Source organism: Penaeus chinensis, chromosome 38 (genome assembly GCF_019202785.1).
Source record: "Penaeus chinensis breed Huanghai No. 1 chromosome 38, ASM1920278v2, whole genome shotgun sequence".
Taxonomy (NCBI): Eukaryota; Metazoa; Arthropoda; class Malacostraca; order Decapoda; family Penaeidae; genus Penaeus; species Penaeus chinensis.
Genome location: NC_061856.1, coordinates 4,869,891 through 4,876,299, shown reverse-complemented (window position 1 = coordinate 4,876,299; position 6,409 = coordinate 4,869,891).

The following is a 6,409-nucleotide window of genomic DNA, read 5'->3' as shown; positions in this document are numbered from 1 at the left end:
GATAAATATAGGCAGATCGTCAAATAGAAATAGATACAGAAATAAACATATAGATGGAGATATAAACTGGTAGATATATATGGAATAAAGCCTCATGGATAGACAGGTAGATAGATATATATGGAATAGAGCCTGTACGTACATTCATACAGACACATTCCTTCACTGTCTTTGTTGATGTATCTCTCTGCACAAGATACATGGCCCAGGTATGTAATATTTTCACCAACACTGACATTCACTACAACTAACCAGCTAGCCCCCCCCCCCCCCATTCATTTCTCATACATAAGATGCTAAGGAATATCAACACAATTTTGTTATTGTTGTTGTTTTTTGTTTATTAATACAACATACACACACACACACACACACACACACAATTGTTCTCCCTCTCATGCACTCGATTATTTCCCCTGAGGTTAGAATCTGGTCGACGATATCCACTCATGTGTAAACTCGGGCTTCACGTCATGTAAACTTTTGTTAAACACGTCACCGGTTTTCTTAAATATTTGGTTCGAAAAATATGCCTCTTTTCCTTCTTCTTTGTTCATTATTATTACCCTTTTTTGTCTATATATACACTGTTAGCACGTCACCCCTTTCTTAAATATTTGGTTCAAATAATGACTCCTTTTTTTTAAGTATCACTCTCTTTTTTGTATATATATATACAGAGTGTTTTGTAAATAAAGCGGTTCTTCGTATCTGAACGTTTTTTTTTTTTTTTATCCTTTGGGATATAAACAAATAAAAATACCACGTATTTCTTGGTGTTTGTAAATACATTCACATAACTTTTGTAATTATTCCACGTAAACCATAAAAAACAATCCATGAGGATGTCTACAAAACATACATACACACACGTGCATACGCACACGGCAGGATTCCCGCCTCAACACTGATTCCGTTCTAGCGTTTGTATTTTCCAATAATCCTCCAACGGCTTAGAATCACTCCACGGGTCGTCAGCGGAGTCAAACACACTTGTAACGACCACTTGTGACGACTTCCGACAACGGTCTGCGTTACGGTGACGTCGTAGACAAACTCTCGCACTCACGGGTTTAAAGGGCTAAGGAACGCACCTTCCTCCGCGGGGATTTAAAAATGGCGGACTGACGATCTCTCCGCACAGGTTGCGTCGACTGAACTAATGAGGGGGGGGAGGGAGAGGGGGGTTCAGGCGGGGAGGGGGGAGAGGTGGGTGTGAGAGAGAGAGACACACACAGAGAGCATGGCAAAGAGAGAGAAAGAGAGAGGGAGAGAGAGAGAGAGGTTGAAAAGCCAGAGATTTTCACTTCTTTCTAAAGTTTTCGTACGTTTCTTTATTCTATGGAATTGTCGGGCCTTCGAGAAAACCACTTGACTCTCGACTGTCTTTCTATCTAAGAATCATATATCTTTTTCACCAGAATGTTTTAAACTGTTTTGACTCTCCCTATTTCCACTCTTCCTGATTTATCTCCCCATTCTCCCTCCTCCCTCGTCATCCGGCACCGATAGGGAGTTCCCTCTACGAAAACGATAGCTAATCCGACGCGAACGCAAACTTACGTGGCGTCTGGGTGTCCAAGGAACAGACCCCGGGTAGGAAACAGTCAATCTGCTGATGGTTAGGTCATTGTGAAGCACTTCCTCAACTTGTCCCATTCATAGGGCTCTGCAGCCGTATGTGTTTCCGGATAAAGATGCGATTCCTGTCGGGTCTGCGGATACGCGTTGGCGAACAGCGGTGCTTGGACGGAGAATTCGTTAAGGCCACGGATAGACCGCTCTTACGTTTTCCATATAAGTCAAAGACACGCTAGGCCACGGGGGGTGAGTTTTCTATGCCGATCACGGTGTCATTATTCGGAAATTTGCCGACGAAACTCGCAGGTTATTCCCGGTGTTGGAGTTCGAGCATTAGGTTCATCTCCTCCTGAGGATTTAATCCCTTAAAGCTCATGTAACGTTGTAAAATGAGGTGAAATGAACCATATGGTGAGTGGGTGTAGGGCGCAACCTTGACGCATCACAGGTGAGTCATAGACTATCAAGTTGTCGGACAGTTTCGGAATTTGGCCAATAATTCTCAGTCATTTCTTTCCCCAAGACAGTCGCAGGTGACCTTACCGCAGGCGTATTGGCATCCCCCTTCTGCCACGGGGCCTCGAAAGCCATTCATCGTTTCCGACGTCGTCAAATCTGCCTTTTCCGCCAGACGGAGGTATTGCAAGCGCTGGCAACCCGAGCGACGTGCTTCCTTTCAGTGAGTCATCCAAAACTACGACCTCGTATACATTCAGCGGCGCACCTGACGTTTTCTGTGGGGATCGACGAGAGAAACTTCCAGAAAACTTGGAGGGTTGTTACAGGGCAGGCTTATGTAAATCCAACATTCTGTTCAAAGAGAGAAAGAAAGAAAGAAAATTAATACGCATTTTGATTCGATTTGAAATAAAGTCCCTTCAGCTATTAAGTATAAAGACCGAAATGGAGTTTCTTATCATCTGTCTTATTTTTTTTTTTTTTTTTTTATTTTTTTTTTTATAACATTCCAAATATAGCTATGCACAGTACAGAATACCAACGAAAAACAAAATTAAATATCTTATGCGCACCCCCCCCCCCCCCCCAATCTCTCTTAACAAATGAAAGCGAAAAAGGAAACCAGTTATACAATGCTTAAACACGCCATTGAGGGAAGAAAATATCGCTATATAAAACAGAATTTATTTAATATAAACAGGAACCCGAAAGGAAATTCCACTGAGTTTAACAACAAAACACCCGTTATTGTCATATATATGACTCTTGTGAAATCTCACGTTTCGTGGAAATGTGTCTGTCATTCGTACAAAATTATTAAAAGCAGAGTTTATAATCTCGTTTTGTCAAAATAACTGACTTATCATGAACAGCATTTTTTTTTTTTTTTTTTTTTTTTTTGACATAACTTCCTGTTGCATGTGACAAAATGTGATATTGCAGTATTGTCATGTTATACAACAGTTTATTTTTTGCATTGCGACAGTATTATACACACTTCCGATAAAATAGACACATACCGGAAACATTAAATACTATTAGTTCAATTACTCTGGAAATTAGAATACGTTTGATTGAAGTGAGCTTTCTGTCTCATATTTACAGATAAATTGGTGTCCCTGTTGCTTGCCGTGCAAACAGGAAGCTAGAGACCGATGTTGTTTATTATTATTGTTATTATTATTATTTTTTTTTTGTATAATAATAATTGTTATTATTTTCTTTTTTGCTATTTATATATTTACTATTAAAGCTAATTGCATTTTTTGCACACAACTACATTTGCCTGATTTTGTTTTCTGATGCAATATTTTTTTTGTTGTTGTTTTTATTGTGTTCTCTTTATTATCATCATTGTATTTTTTTTTTTTTTTTTTTTTTTATTATTGCTGTTATTATCTTTATTATTAGTGTTTATCATTATCATGTCAATTAATATCCTATTACTCTAATTATTTCCTTTATTTTTATTAATGTTATGGTATAATTCTCATTCATATTCGTATCATCGACATCATTATTTTCATTACCATTATTGTTATTATCTTTATAAATTCTAACATTATTTACTATCTATAAATTGTATGTTATATTGACTACTATCCTTTTTGTGTTTTTTTTTTTTCGGTTATGAGTTTTAACTTATCAATTTTCACTTACATTTGTATTGTTTATTATAAATCATTATTATTTGCTAGTTATTATTATTTGCTAATTGTCTTTATAATAGTGAGTAGTTTTTTTTTTTCTTTTCTTTTCCAAAACATAAGATTGAAATAAAATTCACATGTGATTTGAAAGTCATTTATTTGATTTTATGCAACCATTTTCTCCTGATATACCACATATTTTTTAAAGAGTGGGTAAATGTGCAAGTTTAGTGGGAATTGTACATAATCAGTGTAATTAATAAGTTCAATAGAACAATAGATTTTTTTTTTTTTTCCTTTTTCAATTTCGAAGTATCAGTCAATTTTTTGATAGTTTTTTTTTTTTTTGATACAGTATAGTCCTTATAGTTTTTTCTTGTGAGTTTTTTCACATTACTCGTTTCTTTCTTTACTCTGACGCTATCCGATAATTTATCTTATAATTCAATCTTTGAATTCTAAAATCTACGTCTTATATAGCTCAATTTTACATTATGTAACCATTATTTTTTTCTATGATATCATGTATATATGTTTATATTGTATACATCCATCACCAAGCATAGAGACACCCCCCCCCCCCCCCACCACACACACATACATATATATATATATATATATATATATATATATATATATACACACATTGTTTTTATTTACCTATATCCGTTATTCTTAATTATTTGGACTCATTATTCGCTATCTACACATGACCTCAGCAACGGTATATGTCTAGCACGGCCTTAAACGCAGAGAAATCCACACAGATTTAGACTTATTAATCTGTATACGTTAGTTTCTTGTCTTATTCTGTGATCTTAGTTACCGACACCCGACCTCTGCAACGCACGGTATATATCCAGCACAGCCTCGAACCAAGCATGGAGGTATCCCACGCTGAAGGTCCTCCTCGACACGCGACCTTGGCGACGTATCAGCTGACTGTGGATGTCAAGAAACCTCTCGAGGGGGACAGAAGGCATGGGGCTCCGGCTTGCGTCTGGTGCGTCGCCGTTCCCTAAGGTATCACTCGATTCTCCGGTGATATAAGTGTCATTGTCGATCCATGTGGTGTATTTCTCTTCCTTCTCTTCTTCGCGTCTAATTTTCTTTTCCCGTTTGGGTGTTTCCTCTTCGTTTTCCTCTTCGTCTTCATTGTCTCCTTCCTCTGTTCTTTCTTCAGCTTCATCGCCTTCTTCTCCGTCTTCCTCCGTGTAGTATTCGTATTCGTTCACCCACTTGATGTACATCTCGTCATTCGCTTCCTCCCCATCATCCCAGTCGTGAGAAAAGTCATTCCCTTGATTTTCCTGAAGAACCTCATCCAGGTGCTTGCTCTCGTGCGAAGGCGGGGTCGTCGTCACGCCTTTATCCTCGCGCAGGTTTCTCAGGACGGAAATGCCTCCTGAGAGATCACCATTCTTCTCGTCCACCGTTATTCCGTTATCAAGCCTCCCCTCTTCCCTTCTCTCTCTTCCTCTCTTCCGATTCCCTTTTCTTCCTTCGTCGTTATTCCTAACCACCGGTAAAACGAGAGATTCCGCGATTCCCGTTTTCTGTTCATCGCCCAAGATATAACTGGCAACTGCGTCGTCGAAGCTGTTGCCATCGAGCGATCTGCCGTTATTGTTGTTATTGTTGTTGTTATTCCCTCCTCCACCTCCGCCGTCTCCACCTCCTCCACCTCCTCCACCGTTATTGTTATTGTTGTTGTTGTTATTTGTGTTGGTATTATTATTGACGTTGGTGTTGTTGGTCGTGACAGTTGCCGCAGATCCTGTGACGTTGATCGAGACGTCAATCGTTGCCATAATGTTGCCTGTGATGTCAAGCATGAGGATGGCAAAGGCGAAGAAGGAGTAGAGACCGGTCGAGGATGGCTTGCATATGACCTGAGGGAGAGAGCGGTCGACGTGAGACTATATTTCGATTTACGTCTTTTTAATGCTTAGGAGGGATGGTGCCAATTGATAATGTTACTGAAGGATTAGCGACGTGCATAATTTGCCTTTCTGACTGCCAAGGAAAGTGAATGACTGCTTATTCTAAGGACAAAATTGCGGATGTGTGAACACGAACACACGCACGCACGCGCCCACACACATACACGCAGTATGTGTGTGCGCATATGGTTATATATGTGTATATATGTATGTATATATATATATATATATTTAGACATACATACATATTTAGATAGATAGATAGATAGATTGATAGATATATGCTTTTATATATTCATTTTGTACACACAGATATACATACATACATTTATATATATATATATATATATTACATAAATATATATATAAACATATATATTTATCTTATATATATTATGTATATATACACAGTGTGTGTGTGTGTGTGTGTGTGTGTGTGTGTGTGTGTGTGTGAGTGTGTGTGTGTGTGTGTGTGTGTGTGTTCATATCTATTAGTCTGTAGGCGTATGTTTTGCAAAATCCACCTGTGTTGGCTGCAACGTCCATACCTCTGGGTATCCATAGCCATCCCGTCGATACCTGTGCCCTGACCTCGACTCGGGCGACCTTTGCACTTCTCCTTCGCCTCTGTTGACCTCCGCCCCTCCTCCTTGAAGGTCCCTGTCTCGCGGGAAGTAGGAGAGATGTTCCCTGTTCCTGTGTTCCTCGAGGAGATTCAGCGCTCCCTTTTCGAAGTCTTTGAGGAAGATTAGAGGGTCGCAGGTGGGCCTCAAGACG